At 43.7% G+C, this 27,692-nt stretch overlaps 1 protein-coding gene across 2 annotated transcripts in view; it reads right to left on the bottom strand.

Moving 5' to 3' along the window:
- LOC126475092 (adenylate cyclase type 9) overlaps positions 1–27,692 on the bottom strand; it is a 194,015-nt gene that overhangs the window by 32,213 nt on the left and 134,110 nt on the right. The window lies entirely within an intron of this gene.

The raw sequence follows: 27,692 nt of genomic DNA, 5'->3' as shown, positions 1-27,692 counted from the left end.
GAGTCCACATCTGCCCCTGGAAATGTCTTACAATTTAATACCTGGTTCCTAAATCTCTGTCTTACCATTATATAATCTATCTGGTACCTTTTAGTATCTCCAGAGTTCTTCCATGTATACAACCTTCTTTCATGATTCTTGAACCAAGTGTTAGCTATGATTAAGTTGTGCTCTGTGCTATATTCTACCAAACGGTTTCCTCTTTCATTTCTTAGCCCCAATCCATATTCACCTACTACGTTTCCTTCTCTCCCTTTTCCTACTCTCGAATTCCAGTCACCCATGACTATTAAATTTTCATCTCCCTTCAGTACCTGAATAATTTCTTTTATTTCATCATACATTTCTTAAATTTCTTCGTTATTTGCAGAGCTAATTGGCATATAAACTTGTACTACTGTAGTAGGCGTAGGCTTTGTGTCTATCTTGGCCACAATAATGCGTTCACTATGTTGTCTGTAGTAGCTTACCCGCACTCCTATTTTTTTATTCATTATTAAACCTAGTCCTGCATTACCCCTATTTCATGTTGTATTTATAACCCTGCATTCACCTGACCAAAAGTCTTGTTCCTCCTGCCACTGAACTTCACTAATTCCCACTATATCTAAGTTTTCCCTTTTTAAATTTTCTAACCTACCTGCCCGATTAAGGGATCTGGCATTCCACACTCCGATCAGTAGACCGCCAGTTTTCTTTCTCCTGATAACGACGTCCTCTTGAGTAGTCCCCACCCAGAGATCAGAATGAGGGACTATTTTACCTCTGTAATATTTCACCCAAGAGGACGCCATTATCATTTAACCATACAGTAAAGCTGTATAGTAAAGCAAGTATAGTGGATCATATATCTACATCTACATCTACATTTATACTCCGCAAGCCAACCAACGGTGTGTGGCGGAGGGCACTTTACGTGCCACTGTCATTACCTCCCTTTCCTGTTCCAGTCACGTATGCTTCGCGGGGAGAACGACTGTCTGAAAGCCTTCGTGTGCGCTCTAATCTCTCTAATTTTACATTCGTGATCTCCTCGGGAGGTATAAGTAGGAAGAAGCAATATATTCCATACCTCATCCAGAAACGCACCCTCTCGAAACCTGGCGAGCAAGCTACACCGCGATGCAGAGCGCCTCTCTTGCAGACTCTGCCACTTGAGTTTGTTAAACATCTCCGTAACGCTATCACGGTTACCAAATAACCCTGTGACGAAACGCGCCGCTCTTCTTTGGATCTTCTCTATCTCCTCCGTCAACCTGATCTGGTACGGATCCCATACTGATGAGCAATACTCAAGTATAGGTCGAACGAGTGTTTTGTAAGCCACCTCCTTTGTTGATGGACTACATTTTCTAAGGACTCTCCCAATGAATCTCAACCTGGTACCCGCCTTACCAACAATTAATTTTATATGATCATTCCACTTCAAATCGTTCCGCACGCATACTCCCAGATATTTTACAGAAGTAACTGCTACCAGCGATTGTTCCACTATCATATAATCATACAATAAAGGATCCTTCTTTCTATGTATTCGCAATACATTACATTTGTCTATGTTAAGGGTCAGTTGCCACTCCCTGCACCAAGTGCCTATCCGCTGCAGATATTCCTGCATTTCGCTACAATTTTCTAATGTTGCAACTTCTCTGTATACTACAGCATCATCCGCGAAAAGCCGCATGGGACTTCCGACACTATCTACTAGGTCATTTATATATATTGTGAAAAGCAATGGTCCCATAACACTCCCCTGTGGCACGCCAGAGGTTACTTTAACGTCTGTAGATGTCTCTCCATTGATAACAACATGCTGTGTTCTGTTTGCTAAAAACTCTTCAAACCAGCCACACAGCTGGTCTGATATTCTGTAGGCTCTTACTTTGTTTATCAGGCGACAGTGTGGAAGTGTATCGAACGCCTTCTGGAAGTCAAGAAAAATAGCATCTACCTGGGAGCCTGTATCTAATATTTTCTGGGTCTCATGAACAAATAAAGCAAGTTGTGTCTCACACGATCGCTGTTTCCGGAATCCATGTTGATTCCCACAGAGTAGATTCTGGGTTTCCAAAAACAACATGATACGCAAGCAAAAAACATGTTCTAAAATTCTACAACAGATCGACGTCAGAGATATAGGTCTATAGTTTTGCACATCTGCTCGACGACCCTTCTTGAAGACTGGGCCTACCTGTGCTCTTTTCCAATCATTTGGAACCTTCCGTTCCTCTAGAGACTTGCGGTACACAGCTGTTAGAAGGGGGGCAAGTTCTTTCGCGTACTCTGTGTGAATCAAATTGGTATCCCGTCGGGTCCAGTGGACTTTCCTCTGTTGAGTGATTCCAGTTGCTTTTCTATTCCTTGGACACTTATTTCGATGTCAGCCATTTTTTCGTTTGTGCGAGGATTTAGATAACGAACTGCAGTGCGGTCTTCCTCTGTGAAACAGCTTTGGAAAAAGGCGTTTAGTATTTCAGCTTTATGCATGTCATCCTCTGTTTCAATGCCATCATCATCCCGGAGTGTCTGGATATGCTGTTTGAGCCACTTACTGATTTAATGTAAGACCAGAACTTCCTAGGATTTTCTGTCAAGTCGGTACATAGAATTTTACTTTCGAATTCACTGAACGCTTCACGCATAGCCCTCCTTACGCTAACTTTGACATCGTTTAGCTTCTGTTTGTCTGAGAGGTTTTGGCTGCGTTTAAACTTAGAGTGAAGCTCTCTTTGCTTTCGCAGTGGTTTCCTAACTTTGTTGTTGTACCACGGTGGGTTTTTTCCGTCCCTCACAGTTTTACTCGGCACGTACCTGTCTAAAACGCATTTTACGATTGCCTTGAACTTTTTCCATAAACACTCAACATTGTCAGTGTCGGAACAGAAATTTTCATTTTGATCTGTTAGGTAGTCTGAAATCTGCCTTCTATTACTCTTGCTAAACAGATAAACCTTCCTCCCTTTTTTTATATTCCTACTAACTTCCATATTCAGGGATGCTGCAACGCCTTATGATCACTGATTCCCTGTTCTGTACATACAGAGTCGAAAAGTTCGGGTCTGTTTGTTATCAGTAGGTCCAAGATGTTATCTCCACGAGTCGGTTCTCTGTTTAATTGCTCGAGGTAATTTTCGGATAGTGCACTCAGTATAATGTCACTTGATGCTCTGTCCCTACCACCGTCCTAAACATCTGAGTGTCCCAGTCTATATCTGGTAAATTGAAATCTCCACCTAAGACTATAACATGCTGAGAAAATTTATGTGAAATGTATTCCAAATTTTCTCTCAGTTGTTCTGCCACTAATGCTGCTGAGTCGGGAGGTCGGTAAAAGGAGCCAATTATTAACCTAGCTCGGTTGTTGAGTGTAGCCTCCACCCATAATAATTCACAGGAACTATCCACTTCTACATCACTACAGGATAAATTTCTACTAACAGCGACAAACACGCCACCACCGGTTGCATGCAATCTATCCTTTCTAAACACCGTCTGTACCTTTGTAATAATTTCGGCAGAATTTATCTCTGGCTTCAACCAGCTTTCTGTACCTATACCGATTTCGGCTTTGGTACTTTCTATCAGCGCTTGAAATTCCGGTACTTTACCAACGCAGCTTCGACAGTTTACAATTACAATACCGATTGCTGCTTGGTCCCCGCATGTCCTGACTTTGCCCTGCACCCTTTGAGGCTGTTGCCCTTTCTGTACTTGCCCAAGGCCATCTAACCTAAAAAACCGGCCAGCCCACGCCACACAACTCCTGCTACCCGTGTAGCCGCTTGTTGCATGTAGTGGACTCCTGACCTATCCAGCGGAACCCGAAACCCCACCACCCTATGGCGCAAGTCGAGGAATCTGCAGCCCACACGGTCGCAGAACCGTCTCAGCCTCTGATTCAGACCCTCCACTCAGCTCTGTACCAAAGGTCCGCAGTCAGTCCTGTCGACGATGCTGCAGATGGTGAGCTCTGCTTTCATCCCGCTAGCGAGACTGGCAGTCTTCACCAAATCAGATAGCCGCCGGAAGCCAGAGAGGATTTCCTCCGATCCATAGCGACACACATCATTGGTGCCGACATGAGCGACCACCTGCAGATGGGTGCACCCTGTACCCTTCATGGTATCCGGAAGGACCCTTTCCACATCTGGAATGACTCCCCCCGGTATGCACACGGAGTGCACATTGGTTTTCTTCCCCTCTCTTGCTGCCATATCCCTAATGGGCCCCATTACGCGCCTGATGTTGGAACTCCCAACTACCAGTAAGCCCACCCTCTGCGACCGCCCGGATCTTGCAGACTGAGGGGCAACCTCTGGAACAGGACAAGCAGCCATGTCCGGCCGAAGATCAGTATCAGCCTGAGACAGAGCCTGAAACCTGTTCGTCAGACAAACTGGAGAGGCCTCCCGTTCAGCCCTCAAGAATGTCTTTCGCCCCCTGCCACACCTCGAGACGACCTCCCACTCTACCACAGGTGAGGGATCAGCCTCAATGTGGGCAGTATCCTGAGCAGCCACAGTCGTAGTCCGATAGGGGGATGCGTGGGACGAGCTGGCCGTCCCCGACAAACCCCCATCCGGACCCCCACAGTGATGCCCATTGGCAACAGCCTCAAGCTGTGTGACCAAAGTCAGCACTGCCTGAAGCTGGGAGCAAAGGGATGCCGAACACAGTAGTTGCAGTCCCTATCCATGCTAAAAACTGTTGTGCAAAGAACGTCTGAACTAATCTACAGAGAGCGCAAACAAATCGACACAAAATTTAAACGGTTATTAAAATATAAGATTGCCTAGTAAATGCAGTAATGCTGCTACTTGCGCACTGCTGACACAGTGCTCGGCGGCGGAAGGAGACTACGCGATTTTACACTATTCAGGTATTAAAACGCGATGCTACAACTCTGAAATACTATAATACGCCCGAAATTTATGAATTAAACAATGCAAGTACCAAAAACATGCAAAGAAATTAAGAATTATACTATGTAACAAATGAGTGAGCTAGGAGTATACGACTTGCTGCTGCAGCTGCTTATCCAACGATGGCAGGGAGCACACTGACTGTGACCAACCGACACTGGCTGTTCAAAACAAAAACAGAAGACAAAAGACTACGCGAATTTACACTATTCAGGTACTAAAAACGCGATGCTACAACTCTCAAATACTATAATACGCCAGAAATTTATGAATTAGACAATGCAAGTACCAAAAACATGCAAAGAAATTAAGAATTAAACTATGTAACAAATGAGTGAGCTAGGAGTATACGACTTGCTGCTGCAGCTGCTTCTGCAACGGCGGCACGGAGCACACTGCAGCTGGACCAGCTCCTCAGCTGGGTACAGATTCTGTACAGATTGTAAGGCACTGAGGGAATCGTAACAGATCAGAAACCGTTTGCCTTGAATACAAAACATCTACTCCAGTGCCTTCAGGATCATGTGGAGTTCCTCTGAGAAACAGTACAGTCATCAGGAAGGTGAATCCTGGTGACATTGTCAGGGAACTGCCGTCTGCGTCACTTCTGCTGTGCAGCGAGCTACGTTAATTTAAGTATTAACTGTATTTTTCTTACTTGTCACTTCTTCTTCCGTGTATTTTTGCTTTTAGGAAGCTTTAATTGTCGAGTGCTAGTAATAGTGTTCCATAGATTTCCTGTTTGTTTTGAATACAGTCAGAGAGTCCCTTTAGTCAACCATAGTTCCAGTAGTGCTAGTGTTTGTTTTCAATACAGTCCAGAGACAGGTAGTGCTATTTTCATTGTTTTCTACAAGAAGTGTCTAGTAACCACAGTTTAGTCAACTATCAGCTGCCTCTAGTGAATTAGCAGTCCAGTTAAAAGTTGATTAACTCTCTACAGTAAATTGATCGATAGGATGTGTGACTGCTGTGTACGGACGCAGAAGGAGTTGGCCACTGTTTGCGAACAGCTGAACGTGTTGATGGCAGCGGTCGGCCGTCTACAGGCTGCTGCCTCGGAGTGTAGCGGCAGTGGGGAGTCTGGTGCGTCGCATGGTACACCCCAGGTGTTACATGCTTCACCCACTGTCCCTGCTGTCGAGACATCTTCGTGGGTACTGGACGCGGTTGGGCCAACCTCTCCCCAAGGGGATTGGTGGGCTCAGCAGCGTTCACGGCGCACGAGGCGGACGGTCAATGTGGAAGCTGGCCGTGTAGCATCACCAGCTCTGCCTGTGAGTGGACATGTGGCCGCTCCTTCAGCAAGGTCCAAGCAGGCATACGGGGGGAGGGGATTATTAGTTATTGGGAGCTCCAATGTTAGGCGGGTGATGGAGCCCCTTAGGGAAATAGCGGAAAGGTCGGGGAAGAAGGCCAGTGTTCACTGTCTGCTTGCCGGGGGGTCTCATCCAAGATGTGGAGGAGGCCCTGCCGGCGGCGATAGAGAGCACTGGGTGCACCCGAATGCAAATTTTTGCTCAGTCGGCACCAATGACTCCTGCCGTCTGGATTCAGAGGTCATGCTCAGTTCGTACAGGCAGCTGGCGGAGTTGGTGAAGGCGGAAAGTCTCGCTCGCGGGGTGGAATCTGAGCTAACTATTTCTAGTATGGTTCCCAGAACCGATCGTGGTCCTCTGGTTTGGAGCTGAGTGGAAGGCTTAAACCAGAGGCTCAGACGATTCTGCGGAGATCTGGGATGCAAATTTCTCGACCTCCGCTATCGGGTGGAGAAATGTAGGGTCCCCCCGAATAGGTCAGGCGTGCACTACAAGCAGGACGTGGCTACAAGGGTAGCGGAGTACGTGTGGAGTGCACATGTGAGTTTTTTAGGTTAGAGAATTCCCTCCCTAGGCCCAACAAGACGCCTCCTGAGACGCGGCAAGGTAGTAGGCAAAATGCAACATGGAATAACAATATTAACTGCAGGAGCGTCTACAGAAAGGTCCCAGAACTGCTCTCATTAATAAATGGTCACAATGCCCATAGTACTAGGAACAGAAAGTTGGCTGAAACCAGATGTAAACAGTAATGAAATTCTAAACTCAGATTGGAATGTACACCGCAGAGACAGGCTGGACAGTGAAAAGGGGGGGGGGCGTGTTTATAAAGATAAGAGGTGCAATAGTATTGAAGGAAATTGACAGAGATCTGAAATGTGAAATAATTTGGGTGAAGGTCACAGTTAAATCAGGCTCAGACGCGGTAATTGGATGTCTCTATAGGGCGCCTGGCTCAGCAGCTGTTGTGGCTGAGCACCTGAAGGATAATTTGGAAAACATTCCGAGTAGATTTCCCCACCATGTTATAGTTCTGGGTGGAGATTTTAATTTGCCGGATCCAGTGAAATTTTTTAAAGTGCTTTATCTGAAAACTACCTCGAGCAGTTAAAGAGAGAACCGACTCGTGGCGATAACATATTAGACCTTCTGGTGACAAACAGACCCGAACTATTTGAAACAGTTAACGCAGAACAGGGAATCTGTGATAATAAAGCGGTTAATGCATCGATGATTTCAGCCGTAAATAGAAATAGTAAAAAAGGTAGGAAGATTTTTCTGTTTAGCAAAAGTGACAAAAAGCAGATTTCAGAGTACCTGACGGCTCAACACAAAAGTTTTGTCTCAAGTACAGATAGTGTTGAGGATCAGTGGACAAAATTCAAAACCATCGTACAATATGCATTAGATGAGTATGTGCCAAGCAAGATCGTAAGAGCTGGAAAAGAGCCGCCGTGGTACAAAAACCGAGTTAGAAAACTGCTGCGGAAGCAAAGGGAACTTCACAGCAAACATAAACATAGCCAAAGCCTTGCAGACAAACAAAAATTACGCGAAGTGAAATGTAGTGTGAGGAGGGCTATGCGAGAGACATTCAATGAATTCGAAAGTAAAGTTCTATGTACAGACTTGGCAGAAAATCCTAAGAAATTTTGGTCTTATGTCAAAGCAGTAGGTGGATCAAAACAAAATGTCCAGACACTCTGTGACCAAAATGGCACTGAAACAGAGGATGATAGACTAAAGTCCAAAATACTAAATGTCTTTTTCCAAAGCTGTTTCACAGAGGAAGACTGCACTGTAGTTCCTTCTCTAGATTATCGCACAGATGACAAAATGGTAGATATCGAAATAGATGACAGAGGGATAGAGAAACAATTAAAATCGCTCAAAAGAGGAAAGGCCACTGGACCTGATGGGATACCAGTTCGATTTTACACAGAGTACGCGAAGGAACTTGGCCCCCCTTCTTGCAGCGGTGTACCGTAGGTCTCTAGAAGAGCGTAGCATTCCAAAGGATTGGAAAGGGGCACAGGTCAACCCCATTTTCAAGAAGGGACGTTGAACAGATGTGCAAAACTATAGACCTATATCTCTAACGTCGATCAGTTGTAGAATTTTGGAACACGTATTATGTTCGAGTATAATGACTTTTCTGGAGACTAGAAATCTACTCTGTAGGAATCAGCATGGGTTTCGAAAAAGATGGTCATGTGAAACCCAGCTCGCGCTATTCGTCCACGAGACTCGGAGGGCCATAGACACGGGTTCACAGGTAGATGCCGAGTTTCTTGACTTCCACAAAGCGTTCGATACAGTTCCCCACAGTCGTTTAATGAACAAAGTAAGAGCATATGGACTATAAGACCAATTGTGTGATTGGATTGAAGAGTTCCTAGATAACAGAACGTAGCATGTCATTCTCAATGGAGAGAAGTCTTCCGAAGTAAGAGTGATTTCAGGTGTGCTGCAGGGGAGTGTCGTAGGACCGGTGCTATTCACAATATACATAAATGACCTTGTGGATGACATCGGAAGTTCCCTGAGGCTTTTTGCAGATGATGCTGTGGTATATCGAGAGGTTGTAAGAATGGAAAATTGTACTGAAATGCAGGAGGATCTGCAGCGAATTGACGCATGGTGCAGGGAATGGCAATTGAATCTCAATGTAGACAAGTATAATGTGCTGCGAATACATAGAAAGAAAGATCCCTTATCATTTAGCTACAATATAGCAGGTCAGCAACTGGAAGCAGTTAATGCCATTAATTATCTGGGAGTCAGACTGAGATTCATTGGAAGAATCCTAAGGAAATGCAATCCGAAAACAAAGGAAGTAGGTTACAGTACACTTGTTCGCCCGCTGCTTGAATACTGCTCAGCTGTGTGGAATTCGTACCAGATAGGGTTGATAGAAGAGCTAGAGAAGATCCAACAGAGAGCAGCGCACTTCGTTACAGGATCATTTAGTAATCGCGAAAGCGTTACAGAGTTGATAGATAAACTCCAGTGGAAGACTCTGCAGGAGAGACGCTCAGTAGCTCGGTACGGGCTTTTGTTGAAGTTTCGAGAACATACCTTCACCTACGTATATCTCGCAAAGAGAGCATGATGATAAAATCAGAGAGATTAGAGCCCACACAGAGGCATACAGACAATCTTTCTTTCCACAAACAATACGAGTCTGGAATGGAGGGGAGAACCGATAGAGGTACTCGAGGTACCCCCCGCCACACACCGTCAGGTGGCTTGTGGAGTATGGATGTAAATGTAGATGTAGAACATGACAGAGCAGCCAAAGGAGTTCCCTTGTATGGAGCCATCAGTGTACACTACTACACTACTGTGAAGCTGTGATGCATATCTAAAATGTTAAAAAACAGACACTGAAATATAAAATCTGAAGTACAATCTTTCTTCAAGTTGGTCAAGTCTAAAATAAGTCTGGGCCTCGGGAGAAGCCAAGGTGGAAATCTGCTCCAACCATGATGTAAAACATGAAGCCAGCCACACCAATCTCTAGAAGGCAATCCTGTGCACAAATCCGAAAGAGCCTCATTGCTAGTTGCCAGTTACGAAAAAGCCGTTCCAGTGGAGGCTGAGCAACAGTATGGTAGACGGGTGTGTATGGTGTAGACAGTGTTTTATACACCTGGCCTGATGTGAGATGGCAGATCACCTACCTCTGCACAGAGGCTTGGTATGGGACTTGTCCTGAATGCCCCAGTGGCCAGTCAAATCCTATCATAGTGCACCACATCCAACATCTTTAAATAAGATGGTCTCACAGACTCATACTGTGCATCCATAATCTACCAGAGATCACACAAATGCCCAGTAAAACCACAGCAAAAAAATCCTGTCTGCTCTCCACTTACTGTGGCTAAGACATTTTAAAATACATAGGGGCTTAAGGGATTGTTTTTTCAGGTCCTTAAGATGTGGCAACCTCATAAGTTTACAGTAAAATATGAGGCCCAGAAACCTCACTGTGTCTTTAAAAGTAAGAACAGTGTCCCTCATCCTCAACTCAGGAAAGTTTACAATGGAACAAGAATGGTTAAAAAGAACACACACGGAATCCTCAGTTGAAAACTTAAAACCACTCTTCTGCATCCATTCATCAAAATGTTGAAGAATTAGTTGCAGATCTGAAAGAAGAGCAAAAAACAGAGAAGTCATCCACAAACAAAGAACACTGGACAGGACTTTTCATTAATGGCGTAATACTATTAACAGTTATGGCAAAGACAGTCACACTTAAAACACCACCTTGAGGGACACTGTTGTTCTGCTCAAAGCAATCACACTGAGCGTCACCGACTCTGTATTGAAAATACAGTGACAAGAAAAAGGACTGGATAAAAATGGGAAGACATCCATGGAAACCCCAATTGTAAAGCTGCTTGAGGATAAGATACCTCCAAGTTGTGTTGTAGGCCTTCTCGATGTCAAAAAATACGCCTAGAAGGTGATGCCAGTGTAGGAAAGCCTATTGTATAGTCACCTCCAAGACAGCCAGGTTATCAAAGGTGGAGCGATAACTCCTGAACCCACACTGAAAGTGACTAAGGAGTTGCCTGGATTCTACGATCTAGACAAGGCAGTGGGTGACCATCTGCTCCAAGGTCTTTCCCATGCTGCTACTGAGAGAAACACTATGATAACTAATTGGGTATGTACAGTGTTTCCTAGGTTTTAAAAGAGGAATTAATACTGTCTCATGCCACAAGTCAGGAAAGTGACTTGATGCTCAAATGGCATTAAAAAGTGTGAGGAGGATCTCTTCATTTCACCTTATGGGGTGCTGCAGCATACTTAATGGATTTTGTCATGGCCAGGTGATGTGTCATAATCTGCAGACAATGCAGAATCCAGCTCCCACATGGAAAATGGGTAGTTGTAATCTTCATCAGAGGTGGACCGGAAGTCCAATCTACACCTCTCAGCAACTGCTCTATGGCTCTATAAACTTGGATCCTGACTGGAAGTTGTAGTAACTACAGCAAGAGAGGCCGCCATAGTCTGGGCAATGTCTCACGGATTGGTTTGGAGAACGCAGTTCCCCTTACAGCAGCCATGGAACACCTCCCACCTCTCCCAGAAATTCTCCTGATGGTATCCCATACAGCGGAACTCTTGGTGGAATGATTAATGGTGTTCAGGAACTGTTGCCAAGACCGCTTCTTCCTCTCTTGAATAATTCGGTGATACTTTGCCCTCACCACCTGAAAGGCTGCAGGTTTCTCTGCAGTTGGCCGACACTTGAATCTACACAGAGCCGAACACCTAGTTCTGGTTGCAGAGTGGCAGTCATCACTCCACCAAGGGATACGTTGCCTCACCTATGGTCCTGTGGACTGTGGAATGGATGCTGCAGTGGTGCGATGGACCATTTTGGTAATATGATCCACCCATGTCTTGACATTGGCACAATGTTCAAACTGGGCCAACTGGCTACAAGGTGTCGAGTTGGCTCTAATGAGCACCCACGTGCAAAAATGCATGCTCTGTTTCACATTCAGCAAGTATGCACATGATGACACAAAAAGACTCTCGACTGCTGTACCCCAGGGACAGGTAGCTGCATAGGCCCAAAGTACACTATGTGCATTAAAACCACCACAGAGGATGAAGCGGTGGGGGAGCTGTGTAATAAGGTCGGTTAGGGCCTCTTCATCGAGTGCATCATGTGGGAGCAAATAAAGGGAACATATTGTCAATGGATGATGCACATGCACTGATACGGCAACTGCTTGTAATGTCGTCCTAAGTGAGAGAGGTGAGGAGTGGTAGTCAGGACTGATGAAAACATCTATACCTCCTCTAGCTCTCTCTCCACTCAGGTCATCCATTTTGTGGAGAACATAGCCTCGTAGCTCAGGGGTGTACGATTAATGGAAATGAGTTTCCTGGAGATATAGACACAGTGGACTACCCATAGATAAGAGACAGAGTTCCTCCACATGTGTCCTGAACCCCTGAAAGTTTCACTGTAGTATGGGAGCCATTCTATCAATGTGCTTTCAATTTACCCCCATCTTTGCACCGCAGAGGTGAAGCACTTGTTGATCGAGGAGGAGTGGAGGTGCTGCCAGGATCCGAGGCATCTAACTCCATGATGCCCTCCTCATCAGTCAGATGTGAAAGAATGGCATCTGACGGTGCTCGGGACAGTTTTTGACCCGAATGTTGTGAACCTTTCCTTTCCTTTGAGCATAAGGGGGAAATGGGGTGCTGAGAGAGACTCTTCCTTGTCGTGTGCCTTCTTGACACTCGCTATAGAACTGCTGCTGGTCTTTTCTATCAGGGCTGCTTGGATTGCTTTATCCTTACTTGCTTTGCCTTCTTCAAAACTTAGAAGAAATCAAATCTGTATAGGTTACATGTGATACACAGAGACTGAAAGATATATATTTTATGAATAAAAGTATATCAACTGTCTGTATTTTGGTTTTTATTTCCTATACATATTTTGGAACAAAAGATATCAGTGCTTCCAGATGTCACTTAAGTTTTTCATCATGCTCTAGTGATCATGGAAAATAAAAAAAGTAAAAGAGGGTGCAAACAAATGAGATGAAGTTTTTGAGAAGCCTGGTGTGTATAACAAAAATGGAAATGATGATAAATTAAAGAAAGAAAACTGAGGAAAAAAAGATTAAAATGGTATGGGCATTTGAAAAGACTGGCGGAGGTAAGATGGCCTCAGACACCACCTGAGATGAACATGGCACCCAGGGGAAGGCCTTGGGCTAAAAGCTAAAAGTAAGGGAAAAAAGACTCCAAAAGGGAGATGGAGACTGGACCAGCATAGTGACACAGAGATGGAAGGAGGATAGATAAGACATCATACGAGAAAAACTGTTCACTGTTGTTGAAAAAACTATTGTGTCCATCGTGGTCAAAACTGAGTCTGACTGTGAAGTTATCTGGACACAATAGCAGGTCAAGGTGAATTATTGTTAATTATCAGATGTTTTTACTGGCCACCTGATTCTGCCTTACAGTAGAGTCGTTCAAAGAAAGCTCAATAGCAAAGAAATACCTAAATCATGCAACAGCAGTTGGAGGTGACTTTAATCTACCAAGTATAAAATGGGTCGTCTATGAATTCATTGCAGGTAGTATGGACAGACAGACTTTTGAACATGTTTTCTGAAAACTGTCTTGAACAGCTAATTAGACAACCCATTTGCAATGGAAACATTTTAGACTTTGAAGTTAAAAACGGGCCTGACCTTATTGACAGTATCAGTACAGAGCCAAGGATTAGTTATAATGATATCATAGTGACAACTGTCACTAAAGTTAAGAAATCCATCAAGAAGATTAGGAGAATATTTTTGCTAGAAAGAGCAGATAAGCAGATGTTAGCATCCTATTCAGAAAACAAATGGACATGGCTTAGATCCAGTATCGTGAACACAGAGGAATAATCGGTGAAGTTTAAGCTGATTGTGGATCACATCATGGATCAGTATGTGCCGAGTAAATGGATTAAGGACAGAAAAGATCCACCATGGTTTAAAAATAAAATTTGGAAAATGCTGAAGAAGCAGATACTGTTACACTCTTATTTCAAAAAAGAATGCACAAATGTCATCTTGGTTCAAAAAAGAACGTGCAAATGTCATCAAGAAAAAGTTAGTGGGCATTCTTTCGTCAATAATAAGATCAACGTGCGAAACATACAACTTCCACCTTCATACATTACTGAAAGATCTTGCCAAATACCTTAGAAAATTCTGCTCCTGCACAAAACTGCTGGGTGGGGCAAAGGCTTCTACCCAGTAGCTTATCGACTAGTCTGGTGTGGCAATAGAAGAGTGCGAAAGGAAAAGTGAAGTTTCAAATTCTGCATTTAAGAAATCATTCATGCAGGAGGACCATACAGACATATTGTCATTTGACTGTCAAACAGACTCCCTTATGGAGAACATAGTAACAAGAATTCCTGACAGAGAAGCAACTGAAAGTGTTGAAAACAAATAAGTCTCTAGGTCAGGATGGAACACCAGTTCGGTTTTATACAGAGTACACTGCAGCACCCTCTTACTTATCTTGAATTTTTAACCCAACACAAAGTCCCATGTGAGTGGAAAAAAGCGCAGGTGACTCCCATATATAAAAAAATGTAAAACAACAGTCTTGCAAAACTACAGAAAAATATCCTTAAGATCAGTTTGCTGCAGATTTCTTGAACGTATTCTGAGTTTGAGTATAATAAATTTCCTTGAGACAGAAAAGCTTCTGTTCACAAGTCAGCAAAGATTTAGAAAGCATCGCTCACGTAAAATTCAGCTTGCCCTTTTCTCACTTGATATCCTGCAAACCACAGATGAAGAACAACAGGCAGACTCCACATTCCTAGATTTCTGGAAAGCATTTAACATGGTGCCCCACCACAGACTGTTAACGAAGGTATAAGCAAATGGAATAGGTTCCTGGACACTGAGTGGCTCAAACACTTCTCAAAGAATAGATCAGAGACAAAGGTATTGTCAAGAGTGCCACAGGGAAGTGTGACAGGACTGCTCCTATTCCCTATACACATAAATGATGTGAATGGACAGTGGGTCCAGTGAATTGTGGCTGTTTGCTGACATTGCAGTGTATGGGAAGGTATCCTTGTTGAGTGACTTTGTCAAAATTTCTAGTTCATGTGATGAATGGCAGCTAGCTCTAAATGTATAGAAACTTAAGTTAATGTAGATAAGTAGGAAAAACAATCCCATAATGTTCGAATACAGTATTAGTAGTGTGCTGCTTAACACAGCTGCACTTATTAAAAAATATCTAGCCAAAATGCTGCAGAGTGATATGAAATGGAATGTAGGAAAGGTGTCGGGAAGGTGAATGGTCAACTTCTGTTTATTACAAGAATTTTAGGGAGGTTTAGCTTATCAATAAAGGAGACGGCATATAGAACACTGACGCAACCCATTCTTGAGTACTCCTCGAGCATGGGGTAAACCCACCAGGTCGGATTAAAAAAGACATTGAAGCAATTCGAAGGAGTGCTGCTAGATTTGTTGGCAGTAGGCTCGATCAACATGTGAGTATTACGGAGACCCTTCGTCAATTCAAATATGAAACCATGGGATGAAGAGGGTGTTCTCCGCATAAGCCAATACTGAGAAAATTTAGAAAACTGGCATTTGAGGCTGATGCAGTACAATCCTAATGCTGCCAATGTACATATCATTTAATGGACCATGAAGATGAGAGAAATTAGGACTCCTACAGAGGCTTATAGACTGTCATATTCCCTTGCTAGATTTGCAAGTGGAACAGGGAACGAAATGGCAAGCAGTGATACGAGGTACCCTCTAGGCTGCACCGTATGGTGGCTTAGGGAATATGTTTGTAGATGTACATGTAGGAGGGAATATCAGAGAAGATGGCAATGCTTGTGTCCCAAGCAGACCATGCCAGTGACGGGGTACTCTACAAGATGATGAATGGAAAAGACATACGAGCACTAATGAAAACTGAAGTACAGAACTATACAATACCCACATACTGCCATTATCTGCTTTTCTGGTAGTCCTTGGTGAAATTCCTCTATGTTGTTTTATTTTCACTATACATAGTTTATCAATAACCTCATGTATGAAATCATTTAAACTAAATATTCCATTTACAACATTACCAACAGTGTGTACAGTTCCAAGAAAATTGAAACTACTGTTGATTTATTTGGTTGTTGAAGACAAAATGCTACAAGCTGTTCAATAAATATGACTAAATTTCCTCTCAATTTGAAGAATAAAGAAATTGTTGCAATTTTGATAGTCGATTTTATACAATACTGAGTGTGCTGGTTTGTCCGTATTATTTGGATTATTTAATAATAGTTGTGCCCAGAATGCATTGAATGTGCGCACGCACGCACACGCACGCACGCACGCACGCACGCACACACACACACACACACACACACACACACACACACACACATTTCTAGATACAAAATACATGAAAAACACTAGTTTTTGTGCACTAAATTAATAAATAAATTTGAAAAGTTTAGTCAAGTGTTTTGTGATATATAACATTTCTAATCTTCCCATCTACTGTGGAAAAAAAAAAAAGCTTTTCGCATACAGTTTTGACTGCAAATGCATCTATTACATGTATGTTACACATAAACTATAACTATACTTCACATACATTTAAACCACAAAAACTTCAGGTAGGAATATCAACAATGGAGGAAAAGTCAGATTGTTATTTACCACAAAGGAGACATGTTAAGTTGCAGACAGGCACATCAAAGACACCAACCACGTCCTTCACCAACTCCCCACACCTTTACCTCCTGAATTCATACTCGTCACTGTTGACGCCACCTTACTATACACCATGGCGTTATCGCAACAGAACACTACCTTTTACAACGTCTTTCAGATCCAAACCCTCTACCTCATTACTGATACACTTTATTAACTTTATCCTAACCCACAACTGCTTCTCCTTTGATGGGAACTTAAATAAACAAATACACAACACTGTCATGGGCACAGGCATGGAACCCTCCTATGCCAACCTTTTTATGGGCCATCAAGAAGAGACCTTCCTAGCCACCCAAAACACCAAACCCCAATCTGGTTCAGGTTCATTGATGATATCTTAATGATCTGGACTCAGGGCCGAGATATCCTATCTTTATTCTTTCACAACCCCAACATCTTCTCTCGCATCTGCTTCACATGGGCCTCCTCACAACCGCGCATGCCACCTTCCTAGATGTTGACCTCCTCCTCTCTGATGGCTCCGTCTGTAATTCTGTCCACATTAAACCCACCAACAACCAATTGTACCTGAGTTTTGACAGCTGTCATCCTTTTCACACCCAAAAAATCCCTCCCATACAGTCTGGCCTTCCGAGGATGGCGTATCTGCAGTGACAAAAACTTCCTTGCTCTGTATGCTGAAGCCTCACCAAGGGCTTCACAGAAAGGCACTAGCCCCCACACCAAGTCTGCAAACGTTCTACCCGAGATACTTCCCATCCCTTCTAAAACTATGTTCTGTTGCCCATCCAACTTCCACAACTACCTAGTCCAGCCCCAAGCCATTCTCAATCCCAACCCCTTGCCCCAAGGATCATATTACTGTGAAGACCCAGGTGCAAAACCCGCCCAGTCCACCCATCCAGCACTTCCTATTACAGTCCTGTGCCAGGTTTATCCTACCCCTATCAGGGCTTGGGCTACCTGTGAAAGCAACCCTGTCATTTACCAACTCTGCTGCAAACACTGCACAGCTTTTTATATTGGTATGACTACCACCCAGCTGTCCACCACGATAAATGTCACCAAGAGAAAGGTAGACCACCTTTGGTACAACATGCCACTGAACGTAACACACTTAATTTTAATGGCTGGTTCACTATCTGAGACATCTAGATCCTTCCCTCCACCACCAGCTTTTCTGAACTGTACAGATGGGAGTTATCCTTACAACACTTTCTCTGCCAGGCCTCAACCTACAGTAACATACTGTTCCCACAACCGCCCCATTCTCATCTACCACCTGGTTTATTTGCTGCCCTCTGCCAGTGCATCTGCCCATCTTATCCCGCTCCTCTCCTTTTTTTCCCAACCTCCCTGCCCCACAAACTCTTCTCACTGCTCCTGTTGCATTATAGTCCCTACACACTCCACCAGACAGCGTCTCTCTCTCCCCCCCCCCCCCCCCCCTACCCATATGTTACTGTCCCTTCCCATTCCCCGCCCCCTCTAGCATCCCACATGATAGACGCATTCTGGCCTGAGGTGCTGGAGTTGGTGGTCATGAGTGCCTGAGATGTGCTTACTTGTGTGCATGAATGGTGTGTCTCTCTCTTTTACTGATGACGGCTGTGGCTGAAAGCTTTTGGAAGTGTCTTTTTAATTGTGCCTGACTGCAACTTAATGTTTCTTCTTTATGGCAAGTAGTAATCTGTCTTTTCCTACATTGTTCACATACATTTAACATATTCAAAACATTTCCTGTGTATCTCTAGTGAATTTTTCCCTGCAATTTCATCTGAATTCTGAGGAAACTTGTAATTCTCTAAGTAAATGATCATCTTTTCGAGAGAGAGAGAGAGAAATGTCTAAGCCTCTGCTATTTTACACTAAGACTCTAGAGACAATGTTAAATGTATCTGTGGTATTGAGCAATGTGGTGGCATGCTCTTGGGCACCAAACACATTGGCAAAATTATTGGCTCGTTGCAGTGCTCATTCTCATGATGTAGTTCAAGCACAGAACAAAGCAAATAAAGAGACAGTTGAATGTCATGCTTTTAAAGTATTCCCAGTCAACTATTTACAGGAAAGAAATAGCAACAGGCTACTCTCAAACGTTTCTACTTGTCATTCTTCATTGTCAGCACCAACCCTAGTGGTGGCAAGAATAGTTTACTCCCATAGCATTGTTGTATGAATAATGAGTCATGTATATAACAAATTTGGGTGAAATTGCTCCAGGCATTCCAAGTTATGCTCATATGTTACACTTTTTTTTTTTTACCCTGAACCCTCAGCCAAACGGGCAGGGGGTGTGAGGGGTGGGAGGGGGTGTCTCATTGTCGTAGTTAAATTTTTTCAGACAGCAAGCGATGTGTGTGCCACTTTTGGTAGAAATTCCTTCAGGCATTACAGAGATATTCCGATGCATCATTGTCTTTGCAACCCTTGCATCCACACCAACTCTAAAGGTGAAATGTGTCAGCAGTAAGTGTAGTGACATTAAAAACTATGGATTTGATACTGATATCAGTTGTTATCAAATATTTTTACATGTCATGACTAATTACCCTTATACCCACCTGTAGGAGTGGTTGGGATGTATTACTTTCAAAGTATTTTCATACAAGTGATGACTGATGTGTGTGGTATTATCTACTGATACCATGCCACTGGCATTCTACAGTTGGTAATAGAATTGTGAGTTTCCTTCTGATGCCAATAGTGGTTGCATGGGATCCAGTGGACCCAATAGTGTGTGTCGCTGAGCCACACCTCTAGTATCTCAGTACTATGAGTGCCCTCTGCTGCTGCAATATACATGGGTTATCTGGAAACTAAGGTTACAAGGCATGTAACTTTAGCATGAAATGTCTGTGGGGGAAAGTAGTACCACTGCCATGTAGTGAGAAGCCAGAGGAGGGAACGAGCATTCCCAACAATCAGCAGCTCATTGATTAGTGTTGTGGTGACTGTTAGAAATGAGCGTTCTCATTCTGGCTCCTGCCAAGAGCGAAATGTGCACTGTAATTCACTATTTAAATGCTTAGGCTATGAACACTGCTGTGATTCGTCACAAAATTGTTTCAGCTTATAGAGAGGACATAATTTCAAGGTGGCATGTGACAAAATGGGTACAGAATTTCAATTTTGGAAGGACGGAAATTCAAGATGAAGAAAGAAGTGGAAGATCATCTGTTGTGAGTGATGATTTGGTGCAGAAAATTGAAGAATATATTCTCTTTCATTGCTGTTTGAAAACTGACGACCCGAATGCAGTTTGCACAAACATTTCACGAATTGTTGTTCATGAAATTGTAACTGACTGAAAAAATTATTGCAAGTTATGTGCACGATGGGTGCCCAAGATGCTCACCGAAGCAGCCCAAGATGCTCACCGAAGCACACAAAATAAACAGAATCAGTACCGCTTGCGAATTTCTCAACCATTTTGAGACTGAAGGCGAGGCTTTTCTCAACTCTATAGTGACAAGAGACGAAACCCGGACTTATCGCCATACTCCACAGAGCACACGACAATCAATGCAGTGGCTGCACCCATTTTTACTTTCTGTATGCTTATTTGTCTTGTTATTTTGCACATTGCTTAGTTACTATGGCTGCCAAGCCACAATCATCTGCTGTGCTGCCTGCACTTCATCTAACTCAGTTTATTCAGTTTCAGCGTCAACAAATGGTGCAACTGCTTGAAGTGATAAATCACTTCATGACAGTGCAGATGACTACACTCAGGACACTGGATCCAGCAGCAGCACCGCTACCTGCACTGCCTGCATATGTGATGCCATTCTGTAAGTTTGACAATGTGAAGGAAGACTGGACAGAGTCCCTCTCACAATTCAATGTACACATCACAGCCCTAGGTACTGACAAACATTTTTATTTCTTGGCCATGGCAGAACTGACTGCAACTGCCTGTTACAAGTTCCTTAGGTTGTGTGAACAACAAGGACACACCTAAAATCAGTGGGTGGCTGAATTTCAAAGGCCTTAGTACACAGTATAGATTCAAATGTGACTGCGGCAAATACTGCAGTAATACAGTGGCTCATGATGCCATCATAAACAATGTAGCTGACTATCAAAATTGGAAACAGATTCTTAAACACCTTGTCCCTTCTTTGCAACAGGTTCTGCAAATTCTTGACTATCAGGATTCCAGTGAAAGTACAGCAGAAGTTGTAAGACAGTAAGATAGTGCCTGTTTGTTCAGTGGGCACCTGTGACAAACAGACTTTTCCACTGGCATGCAAACATTGGCCCGGCCGATCAAAGTCACAATGCTCACATCAACTCGTAATGCATTCGGCACAAGGTGTTAAGTCACGCTCTCGCTATAATATGGCATGTGCTCATTGGTCTTGCCCCTTGTGTGAAGTTATTTGCCCCCCCCCCCCCCTTTTAAAATACCAAATGGGGACATATACAGTCTGTGTGCTTACAGAAACTTAAGGCACCCCCCTTGTGTTACTCCTTCACACAAATCTAAGTCAGAACAGTGTGTAGTGTGTGTTCAAAGCCCCACAGAGTCCTTAGTGCAAAACAACAGTGTAATAGCCATTGAGGAAAGGTTCCCAACTAATTTGTAGTGAAATGAGAAGACATCAAACTTTTTGTTCCTTTTAATACTGTTGGACAATCAGTCCATTTACAACTTGACACAGCAGCTTCAGTGATTTTGCTCAACCATAGCACTTACAAATTGCTTGGCAAACCTCAGTTATGCACATCGCGACATACACTGGTGGTTTATAATGGTCAAGACATTCTCGTTTTAGGCACTTATAGGTTTCCTGCAACTTTCTGAAATTTGATGAAGACAGTGATATTTATAGTGCTTCCCTCCTGAGATAGTACTAATATTTCTGGTCTCGACTCTTTTGATTTGTCTGGGTTAAGCATTCAGGACAGTATACTTTTGTTTCTCCTTTTGATTCTCAGGAGAGTGTTGCTCACTTATGTGCAGGAGTTCGGGATTTGTTTTCTGAGTGTTTAATCAAAGCCAATTATTTTGTTGCCCACATCACAATGAAGGACAATGCACAGCCACATTTTGTTAGAGCCCATTTTTTTTCCTCAGGCTCTTCAAGAACAAGTGGCTCATGAACTTCCTGCTCTGTAAGACAGTGAGGTTGTAGCAACCTTTACTGTTAGTCGGTGGGCATCACCTCTTGTTATTCTAAAGAAGCCATCCAGCAGACTCCAGTTGTGGGTCGATTTTAAGAAATTGTGAATCCTCAGACAGTCACTGACAATTATCCCTTGCTGTGCCTGGAAGAATTGATGGGTAAATTGGGTGCCAGTGTTACCTTTCCAAATCTGGTTTGCACAACGCTTACTTGCAACTCTCTCCGGATGAGCAGTGGCAACAATTCTTTGTCATTAACACTCATCTGGGCCTCTTCAAATTTTCGAGATTACTTTTTGACAGTGGTTCTGCACCTACCATATCTCAGTACTTTCTGGAGCAGCTGACTGCAAAAGTTCATTTTTCCTCGAATTATTTAGATGGCACTGCCACCAAGGTCGTGCTCCCGAAGAACACATTAACAAACTTCACACACTATTTCAAGTATTACCTGCAGCTGGTCTCAAATGGAGTGGAGACAAATTTGTTTTTTTTCACTCTGAAAATGAATACATAGGATATGTCATTAACAGACAGGGTGTTCATCCACTGAAATCACATTTGCCTGCTATCCATGACTTTCCACCCCCCCCCCCCCCCCCCCTAATTTGTGAGAATTGAAGTCTGTGTTAGGGAAACTCAAATATTACATCTTGTTTATTCCTAATGCCACTCAAATGTTGAAAGATGCTTTGCTTAGTGACCGATGCCTTCTCCACTTTGATCCAGCCAAATCTGTGCTCTTGACAGTGGATGCTTCCTCGTATGGCATTGGGGTAATTTTGTTGCAAGAAGTTAGTGCTGCTGACATGTGGATTGCCTTTGCTTCAAAATTTTTGAACAAATCTCAATGTAATTTTCTGCAAAGTGAAAAGGAGCCTCCCACCGTGGTCTCTCATGTCATTAAGTTTCACCAGTATCTCTTTGGCAGAAAATTTCATTTGGTGGCTGCCATACACCTCTACAATCTTTAACCTTTCTCGTTGTTGTTGCTGTTGTGGTCTTCAGTCCTGAGACTGGTTTGATGCAGCTCTCCATGCTACTCTATCCTGTGCAAGCTTCTTCATCTCCCAATACGTACTGCAGCCTACATCCTTCTGAGTCTGTTTAGTGTATTCATCTCTTGGTCTCCCTCTACGATTTTTACCCTCCACGCTGCCCTCCAATACTAAATTGGTGATCCCTTGATGCCTCAGAACATGTCCTACCAACCGATCCCTTCTTCTAGTCAACTTGTGCCACAAACTCCTCTTCTCCCCAATCCTATCCAATACTTCCTCATTAGTTACGTGATCTACCCATCTAATCTTCAGCATTCTTCTGTAGCACCACATTTCAAAGGCTTTTATTTTCTTCTTGTCCAAACTATTTATCGTCCACGTTTCACTTCCATACATGGCTACACTCCATACAAATACTTTCAGAAACGACTTCCTAACACTTAAATCTATACTCGATGTTAACAAATTTCTCTTCTTCAGAAACGCTTTCCTTGCCATTGCCAGTCTACATTTTATATCCTCTCTACTTCGACCATCACCAGTTATTTTGCTCCCCAAATAGCAATACTCCTTTACTACTTTAATTATCTCATTACCTAATCTAATTCCCTCAGCATCGCCCGACTTAATTCGACTACATTCCATTATCCTCGTTTTGCTTTTGTTGATGTTCATCTTATATCCTCCCTTCAAGACACTGTCCATTCCGTTCAACTGCTCTTCCAAGTCCTTTGCTCTCTCTAACAGAATTGCAACTCAGTCAGTCCCAAATTGCACAGTGTAGGAGCTGCAACGGTAGGCTCTTCTTTTGTTACATCAGTATGAGATTGTGTATTTGCCCACTTCTAAGCATGCCAATGCAGATGCTCTTTTTCACCTCCCTGTTGGTCCAGATTCCACATTCAATGAGTCCGCTGCTTCTTATTATTACACTGATGCACAAGGCACAAATGCTTTGCACAGCTTTCTACTTAATCACCAGAAAATTTTCCAGGCCGCAGCAGTGGATCTTGATTTGAAGATTCTGTTTCACTACATCCCCACTGGTTGGCCATGTTTGGACAAACAGATTTGTAGCTCAGTGGTTCACTGATATTTTGCCCGGCAACATGCCCTTGCAGTTCACCAAGGTGTCATTTTGCTTCATGCCAATAATCACCAGTCACATGGTGTGGTTCCTCAGGTTCTCCAGTCTGATGTGCTTCATTTGCTACATCAATGCCACTTGGGGGGGGGGGGGGGGTGTTCACACCACACAGTTAGCACGATTTCATTGCAATTGGCATGGACTGGATGCACAAACTGAACAGTTGATTTCTCACTGCCAAGCCTGTGCTAAACATTAGTCAGTTCTGCGTCAGGAGTTCTTTGAATGGCCCGAACCTCAAGCATCTTGGCAATGTTTGCACATGGATATCATGGGTCCTCACTGAATACATACACTGGCTCATCATTGTTGACACTTTCAGCAAATTTCCCTTCATGGTTCCTATGCAATTTACTATGGCTAGTTCCACAATCCAGGCCTTGTCGTCGATCTTTTGCTGTGAGGGTTTGCCTGAAGTCATTGTGACTAGCAACTGACCTCAATTTGTTGCCACAGAGTTTGAACAATTTTGCACCGCTTCCAGTATCAACCACATTTTGAATGCACCATTGCAATTGCAATCCAACTGCGAAGCTGAACGTTTTGTACTAACATTTAAGCAACAGATGGACAAACTTTATGCCTCACACACATGGGATCAAGCTCTGCTGCCATTCTTGGCTTCTTACTGCTCCCAGGCACATGATGGACCATTACCAGAGGAGTTGTTACACACATGGTGCGATTGAACCTTGCTTCAGTTGCTGCACACGCCACAGTGGGCGAAGTATCGCAGTACTGGTCCAGCCTTTTACAGACTGTATGGTACACAGAGGTTCCGGGAGCGAGACACCATTGTATGATGTGTTGGACATTCTATGATTCTCCAGCTGGGACCAAGACCATTGCATAGATGCCACAAGAATCAAATTCATCCATGTGAATTGCGTGATCCTGCCGCAGGCTTTTTGCTTGCGGATTCCTTGCTGCCTGGATGCAGCAGCCCTAGTTGCATCTTGCTCCTGCAGGCCCCACACAGTTGGTGCTGGTCCAGAACCAATGGAAGTCAATGCCCTTCCATGGTCATCACCATCTTGACAGCCTGTGTCATCTTGTGATGGGCCCCTCTTCCAGGCGGCTGTCCCACTTGCTGCCTTAGGTCCCTCTGCAGTCATTGAGATGCGTCCATCTTCATTTGCTGCTCTGCCTCTGGATGTGGGAGCTTGCCCTCTGCCCAGTTTTGCGGTCGGTGTTCCCTGGTAGGCTTGGGTTGTACTCCGGGACACGGACGGGACTTCGCCACTGGCCTCAGTTTCAGCTTCCATCTCCATATTTCCACCTGCATACCGCCCTCCCCATCATCACACAACATGACAACAGAGACTTGGAGAGAGGAGGCGGGGGTGGTTGTCGAGGTATGTGGTATCACATACCGAGACCACCCCACTGGCATTCTACAGTTGGCAACAAAACTGCACGTTTCGGTGGGATCTGGTGGACCCAATGGTATGTGCCCACTGAGCCATGCCTCCGGCAGCTCGGTATTACGAGTGCCCTCTGCTGCTGCAATATAGGATGGCAGTGACAGCCGCTCACACCACTTGCACTTGGAGCCTCATCACTACAATGCCATCACTTGTGCTTATATAGTACAGTGAGCCTCATCCTACCTGCTATTCTATGAGCTGAATTCTAGTTCCTGCTGCATTATTTGTAATGAGTTTTACTATGATAGTGGAAAAAGACAAGTTAAGTAAATCTTCTGTATACTGTGTAAACTTGTTCGCTAATCATTTCTGCTCCTGTAGACCTTTCCTAGGACAACAGTTGCCTCACCACTCTGTAGCCCATCCTTCCTTACTGTAGAATACGAAATCATACACGAAATTTGATTGAAATTGCTCCAGACCTTCATGAGATAATCTTCTATGTCACCCCCTTTTCATCTCCCACTACTGTGTGTAGTGGATAGTTCTTACCTCCACAGAAGCCTTCATAGGGGTGCATACAAGACCATACAAAAGTTTCATCTTAATAGGATGAATGGTGTAGGAATGAAGAGAAGATGAACAAACAAATATTCTGGTTTATATATTAAACCTTGAATGACAGTTGATGTTTTGCACAAAAATTATTGTTTGTATTGCATTATTTGATAATGTTAGCAACTCTGTAAGTTACAGTACCAACAAATTCAAGACAGTGGTATTTTTTTTCTCATTACTTTTAGAGACATGTGATGATGTAAGAACTCTGTCTGTCATCCTTTCATAAAAGAGAATCTATTTTCTAAACACTTCTGGAGTAAAGGAGACCACTCATTGAATAAGCAGAAGTGCTGAATCGCTGGCAGGTATGCGCGCGTGTTTGCGTAACCCCCCCCCCCCCCCCACACACACACACACGCAAAAGAGAAAGAAGGAAAACTTACTAACTCTCTGAGTAATCAGTTTTCAAGCTACAGTACAAATACATTCACGTGCATGTTCATCTTCAGCACCATATCCAAGTTTAGCCATACTGGACTTGGCAAAGACTTGCTCTCCTTCTCCCGATCCCTACAGTCGAAACATTTCTTTGCCACCGATCTCTCCAGTCAAAATCAACCTAATCCCAATACTGAATGTTGCCTGCCCCAGGTCATACCATCATCTAACCATTATCCTCCCCACTTCCAACTAACCATCCCCTGGTCACCTTCCAGGAACACCTTATCTCCAACTTGGCCTCTTGGTCCTTCCTTAGCTCCCTTCCTAAATACAGTAACCTTTCAGCCGAAGAAAGGACAGCCATACAAAACCTTTAAACAAATCCTGGCCTAATCATCCTCCCTGCAGACAAAGGCTTCACAACTGTTATGATGTCATAGTGACTACCTGGCAGAAGGCCTCCACCACCTTTCTGAATTCTCCACCTATAAGCTATGCCACAGTAATTCCATCCCAGAAGTCCAAAGTAACCTCCATTCCCTACTGAAATCCTTAGGCACCTCTGATAATCTCTCTCCCAAATCAATTTACTGACGACACCCTGCACACCCATCTTCAACATGCTCCCCAAAATACACAAACCCGACAATCATGGATACCCCATCATAGCTGGCTATTGTGCTCCCATTGAAAGAATTTCTGTTCTTGTTGACCAACAATAATTTTAGCCCTCACTGACCAACAACTCCAAACAAATGTACGATACCTAGCCTCCCTCAACAAAGATACCACTGCCTTCCTTTGCTGACTCTCCACCATCCTCACCCCTTTACCTCCTGGATCCCTAATTATCACTATTGATGCCAACTATATATACATAAACATCCCTCAAGCCAAAGGCCTTGCCGCTATCGAACACTGTCTCTCTTATGACCTTCAGGTCCCTAACCCACTACACCACTCCTTATACACCTTACCAACAATATATTGACATACAACTACTATTCCTTTGGAGGGAAGAAATGCAAATAGAGCCATGGCACATTCATGAGCTCCCACTTGGCACCCTCCTGTCCCAAACTGTTTATAGGCCATCTAAGACTCAGGGACAAGACACTGTACCCTCATTCCTTCACAACCTCAACACCTTGACTCCCATCCGCTTCACCTGGTCTTCCTCAACCCAATGTGCTACCTTCTTGGATGTTGACTTCCTCTCTGATGGCTAGATCCTTCCTGATGGCTTTATCCACACCTCTGTCCACATTAAACCCACTAACTATCAACAGTACCTGCATTTCAACAACTGCAGTCCCTTCCACACCAAAAAATCCCTCCCATACAGCCTGGCCAACTGTGGATATTGTATCTGCAGTGACAAGAACTCCTTTGCCCAGTATGCTGCAGGTCTCAGGAGGGCTTTCACAGACAGGCTCTATACCACAAACCTAGTCCACAAACAGATTACCGGTGCCATATCCTCACACCCCCCAATCCTTCTACCACCCCCAAGAATCCGCTACAAGAGAGTGCTGCCTCTCTTC

Source organism: Schistocerca serialis, chromosome 4, assembly GCF_023864345.2.
Source record: "Schistocerca serialis cubense isolate TAMUIC-IGC-003099 chromosome 4, iqSchSeri2.2, whole genome shotgun sequence".
NCBI lineage: Eukaryota > Metazoa > Arthropoda > Insecta > Orthoptera > Acrididae > Schistocerca > Schistocerca serialis.
This window is presented reverse-complemented; position numbering and strand designations above follow the sequence as displayed.